The sequence below is a fragment of the Coregonus clupeaformis genome, unplaced genomic scaffold (assembly GCF_020615455.1).
Source record: "Coregonus clupeaformis isolate EN_2021a unplaced genomic scaffold, ASM2061545v1 scaf0139, whole genome shotgun sequence".
In the NCBI taxonomy this organism is placed as follows: Eukaryota; Metazoa; Chordata; class Actinopteri; order Salmoniformes; family Salmonidae; genus Coregonus; species Coregonus clupeaformis.
The window spans coordinates 150,187-174,475 of NW_025533594.1; the positions used below are offsets into that span (position 1 = coordinate 150,187).

Sequence of the window (24,289 nt, forward strand, 5' to 3'; positions counted from 1 at the left end):
CTTTTACAGAGTCAAAAGCAGATTGACACTCAGCAGTCCACTCAAAGGACACTGAAGGACTGAGTAACCTAGTCATTGGGGCTACAACAGTTGAGAAATTCCTACAAAATGTACGATAATAACCCGTCATGCCTAAGAATCTGCGTAACTCCCGTCTAGTGGCAGGGGCAGGAAACCGGGTGATAGCGTCCACCTTCGCTGTTACGGTACGCACCTGACCCCGACCCACCTCTTTACCCAAATAGGTAACAGTAGCCTTTCCAAACTCACATTTGGCTAGGTTAAGGGTCAAAGAAGCGCTGGCCAAGCGTGCAAACACAGCCCTCAATGTGCTCATGTGATCAAGCCAGGTAGTCGAATGAACATCCAGGTCATCAAGATATGCGGTACAATCAGGAACATCAGCCAATACAATATTTACAAAACGTTGGAATGTGGCCGGGGCGTTCCTCATTCCAAAAGCCATTACTGTGTACTGGCAGAAACTGTCAGGGGTTACAAAAGCAGACACCTCAGAGGCACGAGGGGTTAAAGGCACCTGCCAATAACCTTTTAACAAGTCAAGTTTAGTAACATATGCAGCCGATCCAATAGTGTCTATACAGTCGTCCATGCGAGGTAAAGGGAATGAGTCAGGTATAGTAACATTATTCACTTTTCTGTAGTCAAGGCAAAACCTTTGAGTCCCGTCAGGCTTTGGAATCAGCAGACAGGGGGAACTCCAAAGACTGCCACTGGGGATTGCCATCTCATTTTCCACTAAATAAGTTACCCCTTTCTTCATCACTCCCCTCTTGGTTGAATTCACACGTTAAGGGTGCTGTTTGATTGGAGCAGCATCACCTACATTTATATCATGTTTCAACACATTGGTACGACTGGGAACATCCTTAAAGAGACTCAGTGATTAGTGATTTGTTATTCAATATCATCCCTCTGCTGATCATTCAAGTGCAACAAATGGGTTGGGAGAGACGCTACCATCTCTGAATTACACAAACGAGCACACTGCTCAGGAGTATTCCCCATCACCAAACCGTCCTCATCATTTATGCTGACTCCTGGGTGAGAAGCAACAGAGGATACAACAGGATTTTCACTGGTAATGGGAGATTTGATACCACCTCTAACATGATAGGCTTTAATCATGTTAATGTGACATAGCCGAAATGGGCGTCTACGGTCTGGCGTTTTGATAACATAATCAGTATCACTGAGTTTTCGCTCCACCACATATGGGCCAGAGAAACTGGAAGAGAGACACGAGCCGGGTACCGGCAACAACACCAAGACTTGGTCACCTGGTTGAAAAGAACGAGACACCGTTTTTACATCAAAGTGACGTTTCATTTTCTTTGGTGTGGAAGACCGATTTTCTCTGGCTACAGCACATGCATCATGCAACCGCTCCCGGACTTGACTAACATAGTCTAGTACATTAGTAGAGGACCCAACTGAATCATCAGCCATCATTTGTTATTACTGTACCTTTAGAGGCCCTCTCACTGTGTGACCAAAGATTAGCTCAGCTGGGCTAAACCCAAGAGACTCTTGTACGGTCTCCCGAATAGCAAACAGCACGTACGGCACCCCCTCATCCCAATCTTTTACTGTGTCCATACAGTATTTACACAACATGGCTTTTAGCGTCTGATGCCAACGTTCCAGCGCACCCTGACTCTCCGGGTGGTAAGCGCTAGGCATTTGATGGGACACTGACAAGGACTTCAACACACTTCCAAACAATCTCGATGTAAAATTAGTGCCTTGATCCGTCTGTACAATTTTTGGAAATCCAAAGGTAGAGAAATACTTAATCAGCGCCTTCACAATTGCCTTACTTGTGATTTTACACATAGGAATCGCCTCTGGGTACCTTGTAGCAGTGCACATTATTGTTAACAAGAATTGATTACCCGACTTAGTCCTGGGTAATGGACCAACACAATCAATTATTACTTTCTCAAACGGCTCTCCCATGACTGGAATCGGCAGAGAGGAGCCGGGGAAATTACCTGGTTAGGCTTCCCCACCACTTGGCACGTACTACATGTACGGCAATAGCGAGCCACATCCCGTTTCATTCCCGGCCAGAAGAAATGACGGAGGATTCGATCGTAGGTTTTAGTCACCCCTAGATGACCAGACCAAGGAATATCATGAGCTAGGGACAACACCTTCGTCTGAAACGTGGCAGGAACTACAATCTGGAAAACGGAACTCCAATCATTTTCTAGGTCAGCCCGGGGAGTCCATTTTCTCATCAAAAGACCGTTCTCAAGGAAATATTTCACACCTTTCCTTTTTGCCTCATTCAAAGGTAATATGGAGGAAAAACATTTGGCCAAGCCCACATCCTCTTTCTGGGCAGCTATTAGCTTCTCCCGCGTAACTGGCAACCTTAAATAGTCCACAGAGGAAGCCATTGTTTTGTCTTTAGTACCATCGTCATGATCAGAACTCACTGGGAACACAGGAGTAGAACACTGGATATCTTCCCCAGTCAACATAGGTGCAAGCACAGAGTCAGCTAAGTCTACCGTGGTACCTAAGCGATGCGACTGCGCACGCGTAATGGCACACGCTGGAAATGCTTCGGGAAATGTAGTGGCCAAAACATCAACACTTGACTGAGCATCAGGCTTGTCTAGCACTTCTAACACAGGCACCACTTTGCCTCCTGCTAGATCGTTACCCATGATTAGAGCAACCCCATTTACGGGAAGCTCGGACTGTACACCGATTCTGAAACATCCACTCACTAGATCAGAAGTCAAATGGACAGTATGTAACAGAACAGGCACACAACCCATTTCGATCCCCCTTAATAATACACTAGAGCCACAATAAGACTCCTCTGACCAGGGCAGAACACTTGAGAGAATTACCGACTGAGCCGCACCAGTATCTCTCAATATCAAACTGGCAGTGAAACAAAGCCTTTAAATATGAACGGGTCGTATGTGGGATCGGGACGACTTAGTACAACCCCGGGACTCTCCTTTACAGAGCTCTTAGAGTTTACCTTAATCAAACCCACACTTTTATGGGGTTTAGGGGTTGAAGGTGGTGACTTGCGTTTTAGAGACATACATCCCGAAATTACGTGTCCGACTTTATGACAGTAAAAACATGCGCGTTCCTCCTTTGGATTCAGCCGTGTACTTCCTGAGTAACGGTGGGAATTGTAGACAGGAGAAGATACAACCGGTCTATTTTCACCACGGTGTGTGGGAAACACAGTTTTATGTGTTAACACAAATTCATCTGCCAGCACTGCGGCTTCAGATAACTTTAACACTTTCTGTTCATTAATGTATACAACCAACCGTTCTGGGAGGCTGTTTTTAAATTCTTCCAATAACATTAATTCACGAAGACCTTCAAAGTCATTGATTTTACTCGCTGAGCACCATTTGTCAAAGAGAGACTCCTTCTCTCTAACGAATTCGACAAAAGTTTTTATAGAGGATTTGGAGTGCTTTCTAAACTTTTGTCTATAAGCCTCCGGCACCAGCTCATACCCATGGAGCACAGTAGCCTTAACAATGTTGTAATTAAGACTATCAGCGAGAGAGAGAGTACCCATCACCTCCTGTGCTTTACCGGACAATTTACACTGCAGTAACAGCGGCCACACATCCCTAGGCCAATTCAAAGCCACTGCTATGCGTTCAAATGCACCAAAGTAAGAGTCAACCTCAGACTCACTGAATTGTAGAACTAAAGTAATATGCCGGCTAATGTCAAAGGTAGAGGCAGATCCTGGGGTGGAAAACTCACTATTGCAAACGGCAGGGACAGCGGCCAGCCTCGCCATCTCTGCCTCTAATTCCAATTTGCACATTTCGAAGTCCATCTGCCTTATCTTAACATCTGATTCCAACTCCAGTCGGCGAGTCTCCAATTTGAGATGTAAATCATCCTTTCGGATTTGTGCTCTCTCTTCTGCCTCCAGCTGCAAGTGTACAGCCGTAGGCATAGGAGAGAGAGGGTCAAATCGAGGCAAGGTGGCCGGGGCCTTATACTCGACCTCATCGTCGGGCCTATACGGGGCACCCAGAGCATCCACCTCTCCAACCGCAGGCCGAGGCAAAACCAACACCTGCTGTTCAATCAGCGCCGCTAACACAATGCCCTTACCTCCGCCTTAACAAAACCCCTTGGCACGGAGATATCTAAATGGTCTGCCAAAGCTTCTAAATCCACTCTCCTACAATTCTCAAAACCCTCCCACGTAGGGTTATCCCAAAAAACCTTCAGGTTAAAAGGTGGCCATTTTCTACATCCACCACCTAAGTACAACATCCAACACATAACTAAACACTACACCCAACACAACCACCACACAATCCACATCAACTACCAAATTGTGCTGGCACAAGCTGGATCAAAGAGATCCCGGACAAAGCCCCATGTTACGTTCTCCCCTCGGGTGCAGTTCGTCTGAGGAGACGTAAATGCCTGGGCCTGCGCACACAAGGTAAACTAGATGGATGGGGAAGAAATGTGGGGTGTAATGAACTAAAATAACCAGACAACAACCAGATCTCAAGGTTAGCCCTCGGGGGACGTTTAGTAAGGTACTTAAACAAAATATACAACACCCATAAAGAAACAGTAAGGAAACAACAAATCAATCAAACAAACAAACCAGGGAAGGTAAGAGAAGGGAATATTTGGGAACGGGGTCCAAGTAATGAAAATAAACAAAGGTCCCTCCTCTTCTACACACCTTATCCTTCCTATCACACTCTCAACCCTAACCCACTTTCCTACCTGTTTACCAAAAATACAGGGGTGACACCCGCCCGGCTAACCTAGTGTGTAAAACAATGGGTTATCTACGTGTGAATGTACACCTATGGGCAGATCTACCTTTCCCTTCTCCAGGAGCTAGGTAGGGTGGAGTACATCAGGAGGACAGGCTGGAACACAAACAAAGATAAATTAACACAACCAATACCCAAACAGCCAAACAACAAGTGGCCTCTACCCCCATCTTCGAGCTCACACGGCAAACAGGTATACTCTCGTCAATCAGCTACAGCTGCCAGGACTCCGGACTGAAGCCACGCCCACCATCGTCAGCCGCAACTCAGTAATGCCCAGAACACACAAACACACTACACAGGGAAATGGGGAGAAAGAAAAAAACGTCACACGTAACAACCACTACAATAAACAATCTGTTACCTTCTAACAGGATGGCAGCACAGTACTATTGTGGGAGATATGATGGAAACATGAGCATTAGTTTTTCTTAACGATGGATGTGGCACAATAGTTTATGTTGTTAGAAGGGTTACATCCTGCCTGGACCTCACACTGGCTTCTAACCCTATTTCATCTATGTGGGAATGGAATGGAATGATTTTACTGTTGGAAGTGATCATTTCCCGATTTCGTGTCACATGAACTTTGAAGTTACTATTCCAGATAGGGTTACCATTCAGAAGATGGTGCTTTCATAAAGCAGACTGGGAAAAGTTTGGTGATCATTGCTTAAAGTTTGTTGGCCAGTTGTCTTTAGAGACGCCGGTTGATGTACTGTATGTGTTGCCTCTGTGACCTCTCTGATTTTGAGTGCTGCGAATGTATCAATGAATGAAGAGGGTGAGAAAAGGAAAGTGGTTCCTTGGTGGACTTAAGAGTGCACTGCGGCTGTTCCAGAAAGAAAGAGTGCTTACAGAGTGTGGAGTAGGAATATGACTCCTTAGAATCTATTGATTTTCCAAAGGAAGAGAGCTTTAGTATGTAGGGTCATTAAGTCTGTCAAGACAAATGCATGGACACAGTTCTGCTCTACACTAGGCAGGGGTACTGAGCTGGGGGATGTATGGTCTATGTTGAAGAAGATTAGCAACTTTCTTCTTCGAGAAGAACAAACAACAAGACTTTGCCACTGACAATTTAAAATCCCAGTCAATCGACGGTCTTTCAACATCCACTGTAGCTTTTAGATTTGATCACATGAGAGACGTTCTTTCCCCTCTTCCAAATAGCTCCATCATCAGCATATAGGGAAGCCCCAATACCCCAATCAGAGCTCCAGCAAGCGTTTTGAGAAATAGTTAGCTTGCTTAACAAAGAAAAAAAATTATAAAAAAATATAAAAACAGCACATCACACCCAGGACATTTCCTTAATCCCACCTGTCCTGTCAGAAGTCAAGATGGAGCTACCAGCATATTGCTTATTACCTATTCGATACTTCGACATGCGCACAATGGGACAGTATGAGAGCCTCTACACCATACCAGCAGGGGTTCAGGCAGTATTGGACAAAATTAATACTATTTTTGAGATGTTCTGCAAAGGTATGTCATTGTCACATTGCGATTCTTTACATGAAGAAATATCTGCCTATCATTAAACCATGGTCACATTAATGATAACCTACCATTCAAAAGTTCACCCTTTAAATATATTACCAATGCTAAATATCTTTATGATACACTTTCAATGGTCTGAAATCAAGTACACTGTATGCACACTTGCTGTAATTCCAACCAGGATAGGAAGATGAGAGATACGTCTGTGTGTTTCAAGTTAAGATGTTGCTTTATTACTGTGGTCATCAGTCATTACATGTCGGAGAGTACTGTAGTGGCGTCAGGTTTTTCAGTGTTGGAGGGATCTGCTCATTAAAATGTGCATTATATGGGGACTTGATGGCTTTATATCCATACAATTACTTAAAGAATGCACCGTTGCTACTTCTCTTTCCATACACACCACCCAAAGGTACCTGGAGGCCAGTGTTCGTAACCACTGAAGCAATTAGTATTGAAGAATACATAGTGAATCCATTAAATCTTGTTTCCAAAGGATGAACCCCTGTTTCCGAGGAGAAGAGATGAGAGATGAGGCAGGAGGAGAGCAGAGAGGAGGTCGAGAGCACAGAAGAGATGCAGAGAGAGGAGGGGTCGGAAATCGCAGTGGCAGGACAGGAGGTTAAGGAAGAGAGGTCAAGAGAGGACCAGAGGGCCTCCAAGTAAGAAATACACTATGTACTTTGAGACTGAAAGTAAAAATTGTGTTCAAGTGCCCAAAAGCATTTGTAGAAAAGCATTTGGCAAGTCATTTGTTAAAAGGGGTCTAATTTTAGAAGATCAGCCAGTGTGCTGTTAAAGCCAATTTTTCAATTATCCTGCCTTCTACCTTAGAGGTTTTCACTCCCACTGTAAAATTGTATTGGTAGAAATGGTTTGCTGACTCTTTGAAGTTCTGCTTTTAGTGGCCGGTGTAGTGGTTGTTTCAACTGTGACTGACAAGTGAAGGTTAGAGTGTAGCTTTCTTATGTGATAAATCTAATGGTTTGAAGTATTGAACTGGAGTGAATGAGTTCATAACTAAGGGAAAAGGCTTCACTAATTCAGACTGGCATTTCAATCTGTATTGAGGGGCGTTGTACAAAATGTATTCATAAGCAGTTGAACGTTTATTGCTTTTATCTTCAGACCAATGGAAAAAACTGAATTGGTGAAGTGAAACAACAGTTAAAACCATTGCATAGAGTGAAACGGTGTGATGGATCTTGCCAAGAGTGTGCAAAGCTGTCATCAAGGCAAAAGGTGGTTATTTGAAGAATCTCAAATATAAAATATATTTTGATTTGTTTAACACTTTTTTGGTTACTACATGATTCCATATGTGTTATTTCATAGTTTTGATGTCTTCAATATTATTCTACAATGTAGAAAATAGTAAAAAGAAAGAAAAACCCTTGAATGAGTAGGTGTTCTAAAACTTTTGAACAGTAGTGTACAAAAATATAAACGCAACATGTAAAGTGTTGGTCCCATGATTTCATGAGCTGAAATAAAAGATTCCAGAAATGTTCCACACGCACAAAAAGCGTATTTCTCTCAAATGTTGTGCACAAATTTGTTCACATCCCTGTTAGTGAGCATTTCTCATTTGCCAAGATAATCCATCCACCTGGCAGGTGTGGCATATAAAGAAGCGGATTAAACAGCTTCTTTAAAAAACTGCATTGTTGGTTAAAGGCATGTAAGTAAGTATTTCACTGTAATGTCTACACCTGTTGTATTCGGCGCATGTGTCAAATAAAATGTGATTTCATTTCATTTCATTGCTCAGGTGCACCTTGTGCTCCGGACAATAAAAAGCCACTCTAAAATGTGCAGTTTTGTCACACAACGCAATGCCACTGATGTCTCAAGTTAAGGGGAGCATGCAATTGGCATGCTGACTGCAGGAATGTCCACCAGAGCTGTTGCCAGAGAATTGAATGTTCATTTCTTTACCATATGCCGCATCCAACGTTGTTTTGGAGAATTTGGCAGTACTTCCAACCGACCTCACAAACGCAGACCACATGTAACCACGCCAGCCCAGGACCTTCAGATCCAGGACCTCCACATCCGACTTCTTCACCTGCGGGATCGTCTGAGGGGGAGTGCTGAGGATTATTTATGTCTGTAATAAAGCTCTTTTGTGGTGAAAAACTAATTCTGATTGGCTGGGCCTGGCTCCCCAGTGAGTGGGCCTGGCTGCCAAGTGGGTGGGCCCATGGCTGCACCCCTTTCAAATGACTGATTTCCTTATATGAACTGTAATACAGTAAAATCTTTTAAATTGTTGCATGTTGCGTTTATATATATTTCAGGACGTTTAAAAGTACACCATCATTGCAGAGTATTTGGATGGTTAATTATTAGGGCAGTAATTTAAAGTTACTTTGAATGCGTTTTAAGGGATCTGTGTAACCCCTGTTCAGTTTGCAGAACACCTTCTCCTGGGGGCCAACATGTCCTCCTCTGGAGACAAGGAGAGCATCAATGCCATCCAGAGGGATATAGCCCTGTGGTTGCTGAGAGAGACCGGTAGGGTACCAACAGGCTGCTGGTACATTTTAAGTGTTTGAAGCAGAAATGAACAGCCCTGAACGGATGGTGTGTGTGTGTAATCCTGATAACAATCTGGGACAAAGGAATTAATTTATTGTATCATATCTGGGACCAAGGTATGAACTAAGACAATATTCAGAATAGAGATTCTGACAACACACTAATCACATTTCCAAATTTCGTTTACACCTAAAACCAAGTTGATCTGCTGGACGGACTGATGTTCCTCTGTCCACCCTGTGCTGAAATAGGGCTATATTGCTTCATGTCATGATCAACTTGTGAATACCTTTTAGGCCAATTGAAGATGAGGGTCAAATGTTGGTGATTTCTTGAAAATGCATGGCAGTCTACAGACAGTTACAAACAACTATAACAGACACTACAGGTTTATTGGTGATTGTTATTCCAAGGCACAATGATGCAAAATAGCGCTCCCTGCTGGCGAAACACTTCACCTACACAGTACAGCAGAGATGAACAGCTCACAATCACTCTGGAACAAGTTTATTCTCTGAGTCCCCGACTCCATCACCATTTATTGTAGTGTAGAGTTGCCAGCTGGTGAAAATTGACACTTGTCTGTTTGTGCATTGTAATGTACTTTTAGTAACGACAAGGCTTTGGTCTAAAACAGTTCCCAAACTTTTTCACTCAGGCCCCCCTTCCATCATTGGGGAACATCCCGTGCCCCCCCCGCACACGCACGCCACGTCTATTTCTATGGGCATAAGCACTGTTCATGACAGAAACTGTTCACACCCCTCTTGTTGGTGTCAAAACAAATTTGCATTTTAAAAACGTATTTCCTGCAATTCTACACATTTTCTAATTGGGTGCAGAGAAAATGTAGCACTTTTAAACCTTTTTTTCTTGTAATTCTATACATTTTGCAATGTCTAATGTGTATTCATGTGATATTTGAGTGTCTCAAACATTAAAACAAAATATATGGGCTAAAAAACAGAGCTAAAAAACATTAGCTGACATGGGCTAGTCACTCTGGACATTTCTGACAAGTTAGAAATACTGTAGCTCTCAAAGGTATGCCATGACAAGAGGGGAATTTGACCTTGTGCATTCTACTATTACGACTTTCAAGTGTAAGTTGAAACCCAGACTGAGTTCCTTAAAAAAGAACACACACACAAAAAAAAAAAATTTGGGGGGAACCACTGGTCTTAAATATCCATTATAAAGATATGTAAAATGAAGCAAAGTACATAGACAGTTTGAATGATATGTTCAACTATGGCTAGAGGTTTCGTTCCAAACGTTAATATGATTTTGGTGTTGATCTATCAAATAAGTGAGGTGGGTGATATGCAGATGCACACATTTTATTAATCTCGGCTTTTCATTACAATCGGACAAATCCCTTAACAGGGAAACACAGAAATATATCCACGCCTCCCGTTTTCTGATGACAGCGCTTTTGTTGTTCTTTCTCCAGGCGCGTCGGTACAAATAATCAGTGTTGACAAACCACCAGTATCATAACACCGGCATTATACTAAAGCAGACATTGCCTCAGACTTGCAGTAAGAGAAATTCCATGCAGCCTTGATTACATGTTCAAACACTGGAATGTGAGACGTAACCTATCTACATCTCGATTTGGCTGATAGAAATCTTCCTTATTTCCTTTAATGATTTTCAATTTGAGTGTCTTTATTTCAATATAGCCGACACTTTATTATTCTGAACTTCTAACACGAGTGGGATGGGTGTGACTTCCTGACAATGATCACAAGAGCAGCTGCTCACCATTTGACAGCTCCAACAGTTACACCTCCAACACAGCCTAAACATCAGCTATGCAAGAGTTGGCCATCACCAGTTACAGCTTGATCTGATTGAATCTAGTCCTAGGCTTGTTTTACTCCAATGTTTGTAAACAACGTAAATGTAAACCAATACTGCATAGCCTCAAAACATGGTTACAACTATACATTTGATATCAGTCTATCCATAGCCCTGTCTATGAATTTGAGAGTGGTTACATTTCTCCAGCCACATAGCTATTTAGCAAAACAGGTGGGAAAGATGCTTTGTCATTGTTTCTAAGTATTCTAGTTTTAAAAGGGTAAGATAGCTTTTATAGTGCAGGCCTCAATTTTTGACTTCATTGCCAGATATCATTAGACGTGCAGACTGTGCATTTAATATTTATGTCCATATTAGTCCTGTTTTAGTAATGTGCATAATGCTTACACCATAATGCCTACATCATACTGCCTATATCATAATACCTACATCATAATGCCTACATCATAATGCCTATATCATAATGCCTACATCATAATGCCTACATCATAATGCCTACACCATAATGCCTACATCATAATGCCTATATCATAATATCTACATCATAATGCCTACATCATAATGCCTACATCATAATGCCTACATCATAACGCCTACTTCATAACACCTACATCATAACGCCTATACCATAACGCCTACACCATAATGCCTACATCATAATGCCTACACCATAACATCTACATCATAATGCCTACATCATAATGCCTACATCATAATGCCTACATCATAATGCCTACATCATAATGCCTACATCATAACACCTACATCATAACGCCTATACCATAACGCCTACACCATAACGCCTACATCATAATGCCTACATCATAATGCCTACACCATAATGCCTACATCATAACGTCTACAACATAATGCCTACATCATAATGCCTACACCATAATGCCTACATCATAATGCCTACATCATAATGCCTACACCATAATGACTACATCAAACGTGATCTGCAAGCATTATCCGAGACAGCACACATACATCTCTCCGACAAGTAATACGACAAAAAAACAGAAAACTTGAGCGTGCATAGCTATTTTCCAAAAGTTATACAGATATTCAACTTCGTCATACTTCCTTTTTGAATGTCTATTTGGAAAGAACACCCATTTGTAATATCAAAACACGCAACAAGAATGTGGTTCAGGCTTGTGTCTTGTAATAGTAACTTTATTGACGTCCTTACCGTTGCCTGCCTGCTGAGTTGGGTTTCTAGAGTCATGTCTAAATGTGGAGATTACGTTTTATAGCAATATGGGGAGTATGCCTCGTTGTACTTCATGACGTGTTGGTCACCCTTATCATGAAGGTTTTTGCTTTCTAGTCAGTCAGGTGATTTCTTGTCAAACCTGCAATCCTGGGTTGAGTTCCTGTACTGACTACATTGCTGACTCACACCAGATCTTAAAACGCCTCGATAGGTATTTAATATTTCAGCTAACCACATCATAGTAACGCATCCATTAGTTGATGCAATGCAACTCCTGCCTACTCTTACAAGAACTCGACCATGCTCTCCACTTCATCAATCAATAAATCAATCACATTTGATTCATGAAGCCCTTTTTACATCAGCAGATGTCACAAAGTGCTATACAGAAACCCAGCCTAAAACCCCAAACAGCAAGCAATGGAGATGTAGAAGCACTTTGATAAATCATAGATAATTGTGTCCCTTTCTAGTCAGTTCAGGGGATTTCTTGTAAATCATGTTCTCTGCTACAGCCTTAGAGCGAATTTTGCCTATATTTGCTTTGCCTTGATGATTTTTGTCAAATCGGCCTTCCAAAATTCGTTGCATAATGGGGATAAAATCGTCAAAAATTGTGCCTTCATGAAGACTGCATAAATTTAAAAAAAGACGTGATCATAGGTAATGACGTTTTGACTGTAGTCACAGATTATCCATTATATTGACCAGATACTTCAGCGGCCACTCCAACAATGGAAATACATTTCTTCAAAAATAGAAGGCAGTCAGCAGGTGGCAAGATCAGGTGGGACCAATCTAGCCAATGAGAGGACAGATACACGTGTGAACAACAAACACAAAGTTTTTTTTTTTCTCAAAGTTGCCGGGATGTCACGTGTCCTACTTATATCAGTGCACTCCTAACAACCTTACAAAATGTATATTCAATCAAGTAAGCCACACATACAGTGGCTTGCGAAAGTATTCACCCCCTTGGCATTTTTCCTATTTTGTTGCCTGTATCATTTGATTTACACAACATGCCTACCACTTTGAAGATGCAAAATATTTTTTCTTGTGAAACAAACAACAAATAACACAAAAAAAAACAGAAAAATTGAGCGTGCATAACTGTTCACCCCCCACCCCCAAAGTCAATACTTTGTAGTGCCACCTTTTGCAGTAATTACAGCTGCAAGTCTCTTTGGGTATGTCTCTTAAAGCTTGGCTCATCTAGCCGTTGGGATTTTTGCCCCTTCTTCGAGGCAAAACTGCTCCAGCTCCTTCAAATTGGATGGGTTCCGCTGGTGTACAGCAATCTTTAAGTCATACCACAGATTCTCAATTGGATTGAGGTCTGGGCTTTGACTAGGCCATTCCAAGACATTTAAATATTTCCCCTTAAACCACTCGAGTGTTGCTTTAGCAGTATGCTTAGGGTCATCGTCCTGCTGGAAGTTGAACCTCCATCCCAGTCTCAAATCTCTGTAAGACTGAAACAGGTTTCCCTCAAGAATTTCCCTGTATTTAGCGCCATCCATCATTCCTTCAATTCTGACCAGTTTCCCAGTCCCTGCCAATGAAAAACATTCCCACAGCATGATGGTGCCACCACCATGCTTCACTGTGGGGATGGTGTTCTCGGGGTGATGAGAGGTGTTGGGTTTGCGCCACACATAGCGTTTTCCTTGATGGCCAAAAAGCTCAATTTTAGTCTTATCTGACCAGAGTACCTTCTTCCATGTGTTTGGGGAGTCTCCCACATGCCTTTTGGCGAACACCAAACGTGTTTTCTTATTTTTTTCTTTAAGCAATGGCTTTTTTCTGGCCACTCTTCCGTAAAGCCCAGCTCTGTGGAGTGTACGGCTTAAAGTGGTCCTTTGGACAGATACTCCAATCTCCGCTGTGGAGCTTTGCAGCTCCTTCAGGGTTATCTTTGGTCTCATCTTTGGTCTCGTTGTTGCCTCTCTGGCGCTTGTAACGCCAAGGTAGTGGGTTCGATCCCCGGGACCACCCATACACAAAAATGTATGCACGCATGACTGTAAGTCGCTTTGGATAAAAGCGTCTGCTAAATGGCATATTATTATATTATATTATATTTACAGTTTGAGTTGTGATACACATGGAGATGTTTATTTTTACGTTACAAAGAAAACGTGTATAAAGAATGGCAACACTGCCATGTTGACACATTAGTGTCGGCTGTCGCAGATGCACCTCCCCTGACTTTACTCCTCGACTTTCATCTGCAGTCGGTTGCTTCAGCCTTACCACTCAAACAAGCCCATTAGAGAGGGCCATGTAGAATAGACTAGTAAAACCTATCTACAGAAAGTTGCAGAGCTGTAAAATACAGTGGACTGGTCCATATTGGTGTGAGACTTACTTAATTGACACAGCAAAGGCTCAAATACATCATATACATGTTTTTATCTATACAAATCTAGAGTATCAAATACAAAAATATAAAAATTCCACATGTGAATGAAATTCTCTTTTCACCATTTGAATCCTTTCCAAATATTGTTTCAAACAGAGGGTGAATGATATTACATGAAGGATTACAATATATTGTTCAAATCCGAGGAGGCTGGTTGGAGGAGCTAGAGGAGGACGTCTCATTGTAATGGTTGGGATGGAATCAATGGAATGGTACCAAAAACATCAAACACATGGAATCAGTGGTAACACTTTACTTGACACGGTCATAATCATGTCATAATATGTCATAACAGCTGACATATAACTTGTCATAACCTGTCATAATATAGTCATAATACTGTCATGTCCCATTTATTTACACCTGTTGTGACATATATTGCGTTATTTTATGGCTGGTTATGACACCTACAGAAGAGTGTCAAAACCTACATTTATTCAAATTATTGTTTTTCCCTGCCAAGAAGTTTCCTTTTGTTTTAACATTTATTTCTTAAATCCTTTGTTGTTGTTGTAATACATTCTTTACAGTCATGTTTTTTTCCAAATATTTTAAATAACTTTCATGAAGCTTTATGACCATTCGGTGTCACTTTACTTGGACTAAGAAACTACACTTCATAACAGTGTCAAGAAGCATTATGACCATCCTGTGTCACTAGACATACAATTCTAGATACCCAACGCAACAGGCAGGCAAAGGTAAGGATGTCTTTAAAGTTACTATTACAAGACACAAGCCTGAACCACGTTCTTGTTGCATGTTTTTATATAACAAATGGGGGTTATTTCCAAATTTACTTTCATTAAGCTTTATGACCATTCTGTGTCACTTTACTTGGACTAAGAAAATACACTTTCTGACAGTGTAAAGAAGCATTAAGACAATCATAATCGTTTAAGCCAGATAGGCCTGTTGCAACACCAAATATAGGAGAAAATCACTCCAAGGCTGAAGCTGAAAGCATGATTTACAAGAAATCCCCTGACTGAACAGAAAGGAACTCAATGACCTACGTTTTATCATGCAGAGGAGAGCATGGTCGAGTTCCTGTCCGAAAAGATGCGAAGGCATTGCATTGCATCAACCAATGGTTGCGTGCCACATCATCCAGATGGCAGTATCACATAATAATAATATGCCATTTAGCAGACGCTTTTATCCAAAGCGACTTACAGTCATGCGTGCATAGATTTTTGTGTATGGGTGGTCCCGGGGATCGAACCCACTACCTTGGCGTTACAAGCGCCGTGCTCTACCAGCTGAGCTACAGAGGACCACATGATGTGGTTGGCTGATATATTAAAAACCTATCCATGCATTCTAAGAGCTGACGTTAGTCAGCATGCGTCAGCAATGTAGTCAGGGCATTAAGGGTGACCAATCACGTCTTGCAGTCCAGCTAGGCATACGCCCCATATTGCTATAAAACGGCGGCTGCATCTCCACTTGTAAACACAGGATTTGATACCCAACTCAGCAGGCAGGCAAAGGTAAGGACGTCTATAAAGTATGACAAAGTTTAATATCTCTGAAACCTTTGGAAAGACTGCATATGTAATTTATTTTATACAAAGCCTTCTTTAAAACGTTTATTGTAACGAGAGTAATTAATGGATATGTGTCATTTGTAAATAAAGGCATTATGGTGTAGGCATTATGATGTAGTCATTATGATGTAGTCATTATGATGTAGGCATTATGATGTAGTCGTTATGATGTAGGCGTTATGATGTAGTCGTTATGATGTAGGAATTATGATGTAGGCTTTATGATGTAGGCTTTATGATGTAGGCATTATGATGTAGACGTTATGATGTAGGCGTTATGATGTAGGCATTATGATGTAGGCATTATGGTGTAGGCATTATGATGTAGGCGTTATGATGTAGTCGTTATGATGTAGACATTATGATATAGAGGTTATGATGTAGGCGTTATGATACTGGCATTTTGATATAGGAGTTATGATGTAGGAATTATGATGTAAACATTATGATACAGGCATTATAATGCAGGCATTATACTGTAAGCATTATGCACATTCCTAAATGAGTACTAATACTACAAGTATTTTGGATGTCAGGGAAAATGTATGGAGTAAAAAGTACATTATTTTCTTTAGGAATGTAGTGAAGTAAAAGTTGTCAAAATAAATAGTAAAGTAAAGTACAGATACCAAAAAAAAACTACGTAAGTAGTACTTTAATGTATTTTTACTTAAATACTTTACAGTGCCGGAATTATGACAGTCAAATTGAAAATCATGAAACGAAATAATGAGGATTTATTATTTAGCCTAATCGAGATGTACATTACATCTCACATTTCAGTGTTTGAACATGTAAACTAGGCTGCATGAGATTGCTCTTAATGTGACTCAGTGTAGCCAATGGCAATGCCCGCTTTAGTAATATGCACTGTTATGATACTGGTGGTTTGTCGACACTGATTAGTTGTACCGACGCGCTCGGATAAACAACAACAAGAAAACGGGAGATGTGGAATTATTTATGCCATCCCCTGTTAATGTGACTTAGTATTTGTCCAATTGTAATGAAGCAAAGACTAATTACATTTGTGCATCTGCATATCGGCCCACCTCACGTATTTGTTACATCAAAACAGAAATCATATAAACTTTTGGAATGAAACCTCTAGCCATAGTTGAACATGTCAGTCAAACTGTATGTACTTTGCTCTATTTATCAGTCTTCATATTTTCACATACATTTTCTAATAATATATGTTTTGGACCAAAGCCTTATTGTTACTAAAAGTACATTATTATGGTCAAACAGACAAGTGTCAACTTTCACCAGCAGGCGACTCTACACTACAATAAATGTTGATTGGGACGGAGACTCAGAGAATCAGTTTGTTCCAGAGCGGTTGCTGTTCATGTCTGCTCTACTGTGTAGGTTGTGTAGTTCAAGTGTTCTACCAGCAGGGAACGCTATTTTGCATTATTGTGCATAGCAATAAGCATCATCAATAAATCACAGTTCAAACTTACAGTGTCTATTGTAGTAGGTTTTACCTGTCTGTAGACTGCCGTGCATTTTCAAGGAACCACAAACATATGCCCCTCATCTGCAATTGGCCTAAAAGGTATTCACAACTTGATCATGACATTAAGCAATATAGGCCTATTTCAGCACATGATGGGCAGAGGAACATCAGTCCGTCCACAGGATCAACTTGGTTTTAGGTATAAACAAAATGTGGAGGTGTGATCAGTGTGTTGTCAGAAACTCTATTCTGAATATTGTCTTCTTAGTTCATTCCTTGGTCCCAGATACACTTTATATACAAAAGTATGTGGACACCCCTTAAAATTAGTGGATTCGGCTATTTCAGCCACACTTGTTGCTGACAGGTGTATAAAATTGAGCACACAGCCATGCAATCTCCATAGACAAACACTGGCAGTAAAATGGCTTTACTGAAGATCTCAGTGACTTTCAATGTGACATCGTCATATGATAACACCTTTCCAACAAGTCAGTTTGTCAAATTTCTGCCCTGCTAGAGCTGCCCCGGTCAACTGTGAGTGCTGTTATTGTGAAGTGGAAACATCTAGGAGCAAGAACGGCTCAGCCACCAAGTGGTATGCTACACAAGCTCACAGAACGGGACTGTCCTTGGTTGCAACACTCACCACTGAGTTCCAAACTGCCTCTGGAAGCAACATCAGCACAATAACTATTCGTCGGGAGCGTCATGAAATTGGGTTTCCATGGCCAAGCAGCCGCACACGAGCCTAAAATCACAGTGCGCAATCCAAAGCGTCGGCTGGAGTGGTGTAAAGCTCGCCGCCATTGGACTCTGAAGCAGTGGAAACGCGTTCTCTGGAGTGACAAATCACGAAATATTAATCTGGGTTTGGCGGATGCCAGGAGAACACTACCTGCCCCAATGCATAGTGCCAACTGTAAAGTTGTGTGCATGAGGAATAATGGTCTGGGGCTGTTTTTCATGGTTCGGGCTAGGCCCTTTAGTTCCAGTGAAGGGATATCTTCGCTACAACGTACAATAACATTTTAGACGATTCTGTGCTTCCAACTTTGTGGCAGCTGTTTGGGGAATGCCCTTTCCTGTTTCAGCATGACAAACCGAGGTCCATACATAAATGATTTGTCGAGATCAGTGTGGAAGAACTTGACTGGCCTGCACAGAGCACTGACTTCAACCCAATCAAACACATTTGGGATGAATTGAAACGCCGACTGTGAATCAGGCCTAATCCTAAAATCATGAAAATGGAGTTGGTCCCCCCTTTGCTGCTATAACAGACGCCACCCTTCTGGGAAGGCTTTCCACTAGATGTTGGAACATTGCCAATTTCATCATAGCGCTTGATGGTTTTTGCAACTGCACTTTCAAAGTTCTTGAATTTTCCGTATTTACTGACCTTCATGTCTTAAAGTAATGATGGACTGTCGTTTCTCTTTGCTTATTTGAGCTGTTCTTGCCATGATATGGACTTGGTCTTTTACCAAATATGACTATCTTCTGTATACATGATTCCATACTGTATGGGTTATTTCATAGTGTTGATGTCTTCACTATTATTCTACAATGTAGAAAATAGTACAAATAAAGAAAAACCCTTGAATGAGTAGGTTGTGTCCAAACTTTTGACTGGTACTGTGCATATACAGTGGGGAAAAAAAGTATTTAGTCAGCCACCAATTGTGCAAGTTCTCCCACTTAAAAAGATGAGAGAGGCCTGTAATTTTCATCATAGGTACACGTCAACTATGACAGACAAATTGAGGAAAAAAAATCCAGAAAATCCCATTGTAGGATTTTTAATGAATTTATTTGCAAATTATGGTGGAAAATAAGTATTTGGTCACCTACAAACAAGCAAGATTTCTGGCTCTCACAGACCTGTAACTTCTTCTTTCAGAGGCTCCTCTGTCCTCCACTCGTTACCTGTATTAATGGCACCTGTTTGAACTTGTTATCAGTATAAAATACACCTGTCCACAACCTCAAACAGTCACACTCCAAACTTCACAATGGCCAAGACCAAAGAGCTGTCAAAGGACACCAAAAACAAAATTGTAGACCTGCACCAGGCTGGCAAGACTGAATCTGCAATAGGTAAGCAGCTTGGTTTGAAGAAATCAACTGTGGGAGCAATTATTAGGAAATGGAAGACATACAAGACCACTGATAATCTCCCTCGATCTGGGGCTCCACGCAAGATCTCACCCCGTGGGGGTCAAAATGATCACAAGAACGGTGAGCAAAAATCCCAGAACCACACGGGGGGACCTAGTGAATGACCTGCAGAGAGCTGGGACCAAAGTAACAAAGCCAACCATCAGTAACACACTACGCCGCCAGGGACTCAAATCCTGCAGTGCGAGACGTGTCCCCCTGCTTAAGCCAGTACATGTCCAGGCCCGTCTGAAGTTCATTTGGATGATCCAGAAGAGGATTGGGAGAATGTCATATGGTCAGATGAAACCAAAATATAACTTTTTGGTAAAAACTCAACTCGTCATGTTTGGAGGACAAAGAATGCTGAGTTGCATCCAAAGAACACCATACCTACTGTGAAGCATGGGGTTGGAAACATCATGCTTTGGGGCTGTTTTTCTGCAAAGGGACCAGGACGACTGATCCGTGTAAAGGAAAGAATGAATGGGGCCATGTATCGTGAGATTTTGAGTGAAACCCTCCTTCCATCAGCAAGGGCATTGAAGATGAAACGTGGCTGGGTCTTTCAGCATGACAGTGATCCCAAACACACCGCCCGGGCAACGAAGGAGTGGCTTCGTAAAAAGCATTTCAAGGTCCTGGAGTGGCCTAGCCAGTCTCCAGATCTCAACCCCATAGAAAATCTTTGGAGGGAGTTGAAAGTCTGTGTTGCCCAGCGACAGCCCCAAAACATCACTGCTCTAGAGGAGATCTGCATGGAGGAATGGGCCAAAATACCAGCAACAGTGTGTGAAAACCTTGTGAAGACTTACAGAAAACGTTTGACCTGTGTCATTGCCAACAAAGGGTATATAACAAAGTATTGAGAAACTTTTGTTATTGACCAAATACTTATTTTCCACCATCATATGCCAATAAATTCATTAAAAATCCTACAATGTGATTTTCTGGATTTTTTTTTCTCATTTTGTCTGTCATAGTTGATGTGTACCTATGATGAAAATTACAGGCCTCTCTCATCTTTTTAAGTGGGAGAACTTGCACAATTGGTGGCTGACTAAATACTTTTTTTCCCCACTGTATACATAGGATCTTACTCAGGTGTACATTATATGTAGTGTTTTCAATATATTGTTTGTTAAACTTTGAAATCAGTGGTTTTTGTTTGGCATATATTGAAACAAAGTCAAAGCGTAATTCTGTGACCGTGGAATTGCCCCACTGGAAATGACTTCCATATACTCCAAGTCTTTTTCCACTTACCATGACACTGTGAGTTTATATCACAACCTGTGAATGTGTGGAAGCCTGACAAAGCCAAACTCTTGTGCATTCCAAGCCTCTCGTAGATGGTGTCGATGCAAATCTCCTGGTAGTTTTTTCTCATACCAAAAGCAACCCACAGCTTTATGGTTGGATAGTCCTTGTTAAGATAGAAGATCAGACCAGCAAGGAGGACAATGATGTCCTCATCCACTGTTTGAATGACAATGGTCTGTGCAACGTTTTGAAGGGCATCTTTAAGATGAGGTCATACACGTGTGTGTTCCTCTTCATGGTCACATTCCAGCATTGATGTCAGAGAGCCCTTTGAGAACACAGGCTCAGTTGTAACATAGATCTCTTTTCCATCTTCAGATTCATTGGCACACATCTTCTGTGTTGAGATTTTGAAAAGCTCCTGTTATTAGGATTTCTGAGAAAGTCCGAAAACATACATGGAAAATTGATTGTCTCCCCAACTTTCTTTCGGACGCATTTTCCTCACTTGTCTCTTGTTGAATCTTTTAGACAATCTTTGTATGTGTCCAACACAATATTGATTCTATAGCAGCTGTTAAACTGGTGCTCTACCAAAGGCAGTAAGACACTGCTGCCACATTCGCCAAATGTGGAAACTTGGTGGGTAGGCAAGGAATGGACAATGACAGTTCCGTCAATTGTGTCCTTTATTTTTGGCTGTTAACTGTAGATAATTTGATTGTTAATTTGTTTAAAGTTTGTATTTTATATACCAAAAATGTAAGTTTAAGAAGCAATGTGAGTCAGTAAATGTAGCTTTAGTAGCTGTTCTGTAAGATCACACTTCTTTCTACAGATCAACATCACACTTCTCTCTTCAGCTCAACATCACACTTCTCTCTTCAGCTCAACATCACACTTCTCTCTTCAGCTCAACATCACACTTCTCTCTTCAGCTCAACATCACACTTCTCTCTTCAGCTCAACATCACACTTCTCTCTTCAGCTCAACATCACACTTCTCTCTTCAGCTCGACATCACACTTCTCTCTTCAGCTCAACATCACACTTCCAAAATATGACTGGTGAGTACTTAGTCTTTACTTCACTGTATGTAGGCCACAGGACAGAGATGGAAACTGATTTACGTTGTTGTAAATCTTTTTTTTTTATGGGTATGCACAAAATAATGACGTTTTATTAAATTATTAATACATCTTAATAAAATGAATGTAGGATTACATTTAGCTTAACTTATATATGTATTTTATTTCATTTATGTAATTGTTAATTTGCTTAAAGTTAATATTCTATAGACCATCAATGTCTAAGAAGCTAAAGACTGAACATGTTCAGTAGCTGTTCTGTAAGATGACTAAACAGAAGGAACATCAGCATCAGACTTCTTTCTACAGTAACAACATTTCCTTCCATTCCAACAGAACCCAATGAGGAGGTCCGGATTCTTCTGGTGGGGAAGACTGGAGCTGGGAAAAGTGCAGCAGGAAACACCATCCTGGGGAGAAAGGCTTTTGAGTCAGTAATGTCATCTAATTATGTGACATCAACATGTGATAAGAAAAGAGGAAAGGTGGGGTGTCAAAGTGTAGCTGTTATCGACACACCAGGCTTGTTTCACACTGAGTTAACACAGGAGGAGGCACTGGACAAGATCACACAGTGCATCTCTTTCTCCACTCCTGGTCCCCATGTGTTCCTGGTTGTGATTGAGCTGAGAAGATTCACTGAAGAGGAGCAGGAAACTGTGGAGATGATTCAGGACATATTTGTTGTTGAAGCATCAAAATACTCCATGGTTCTCTTCACACATGGAGACGATCTTGTTGATGTAACAATTGAAGACTTCCTGCATGGAAATCCCAAACTGGAAAGTTTAATTGCCAAATGTAATGGGGGATATCATGTCTTCAATAACATAGATCAGAATCCCTCTCAGGTCAATGAGCTTCTTGATACGATAAACAAGATGGTGGTGATGAATGGAGGAAGCCATTACACCACTGAGATGTTCCAGAAGGCTGAGAGAGCAATTGAAGAGGAGAAAGAGAGGATCCTGAAAGAGAACAGAGAGAAGAGACACAGAGAGATGGAAGAACTGAAGAAGAAGTTTGAAGGAGAGCGTTTAAGGGAAGAAGAAGAGAAGCTGAGGAGAAAGAGAAGCGAGAGACAAAGCTGAAAGATTAAAGAACGGTGCCATATACGGAGCGGTTGCGGGAGTAATTGGAGGCCCAATTGGTATGGCAGTTGGGGCAGCATTGGGAGCTGGAGTGGCAGCTATAGTAAATGCATGCAGTACTCAATGAGAGTCCACAGCTAACAGTGCTGTACGTGCTACAAGTTGTGTGACTTTATTATTCCATGCTGAAAGCTTCCTCTATATATACCCAGTATACCAAACATTTGGAACACCATCTTAACATTGAGAACTGATATAGAATAAGAGAGTAAAAGTTGACCTTGTCTTTCCTATCAACCTGGACAAGGACCTAAAGTCATTTTAACTGGAACACTTCAGGGCAGCCAAGCTCTTCAGTCAAGCCAGAGAACACCACACGTGAACTCATATCATCACTGAACTATCTACACTGAACACTTGGAGAAAGACATCTATATATACATGGTCATCTTAATGTAAAGACAAGTCATGACATATGAGAGATGGAAAGAATTGTGGTTACCACAAGCCATGTTGACAGGAAGACTGCAGATGCAAATGAGATGTTCGCTAAATCTGTTGCAACGTATTACTTCGCATTTCTGAGACGTATGTTTTGTCGTACATTGTCCCTGTTCAAATAAACAGAATAAATACAAATACATATATTCTACTTTTATTGTAGCCTACATTAAGAATGACACTTGGGGGGTTGATTAACAAATATTTAGCTGTTTTTGTTATTATGTTTTAGTGATCACTGGAAAAGGTGGTTGTATTGAGTTATATTTTATCAGGAGCAACCGACTCCTGAAAAAGATGGGAGGAACTCAAATAAAGTATTACTTAGATGTATTATTAACACTCACAATGGACACAGTTCAGCCATCAAGCATTTGTCAAGCAAATTTCCCTAAAGGGACATACTGTAGTGAATTACTTCATCCATGTGATAATTCTGTATTGTGTTATTCTTAGGACTTCACAGAACCATGGTTCTCATGACTGAAAGAAAGCTTCATTATCCACTATGCACCACAGTCAATTTATTCCCTCATGTTATATCAATGTAGAAACTTGAAGCATTATGGACACTTTTGAGTCAACACAAATGTGTCTGGAGGGCAGGGAGCAATTGTGAGCGTCTAATGGTGACAGGGGCAGGAAGTTGTTCCCCTGCTCAGACGATGCATGGCTCAACTAAGGTTGAGTGTCACTTTATCGACTGGGCAGTGGCTGACCTCTGACCTCACCTACTAAGACAATGACATCAATAACAGCATTTTTACTTCAGCATTTGGCAGTTAAATGCAACAACAAAACATTATTTATACAAATAAATCTATTAA

General features: G+C 41.2%; 1 pseudogene; it reads left to right on the forward strand.

Annotated features, from left to right (window-relative positions):
• Positions 1-128: 128 nt before the first annotated feature.
• On the forward strand, positions 129-23,945 carry LOC121563937 (annotated as a pseudogene).
• Positions 23,946-24,289: the final 344 nt, after the last annotated feature.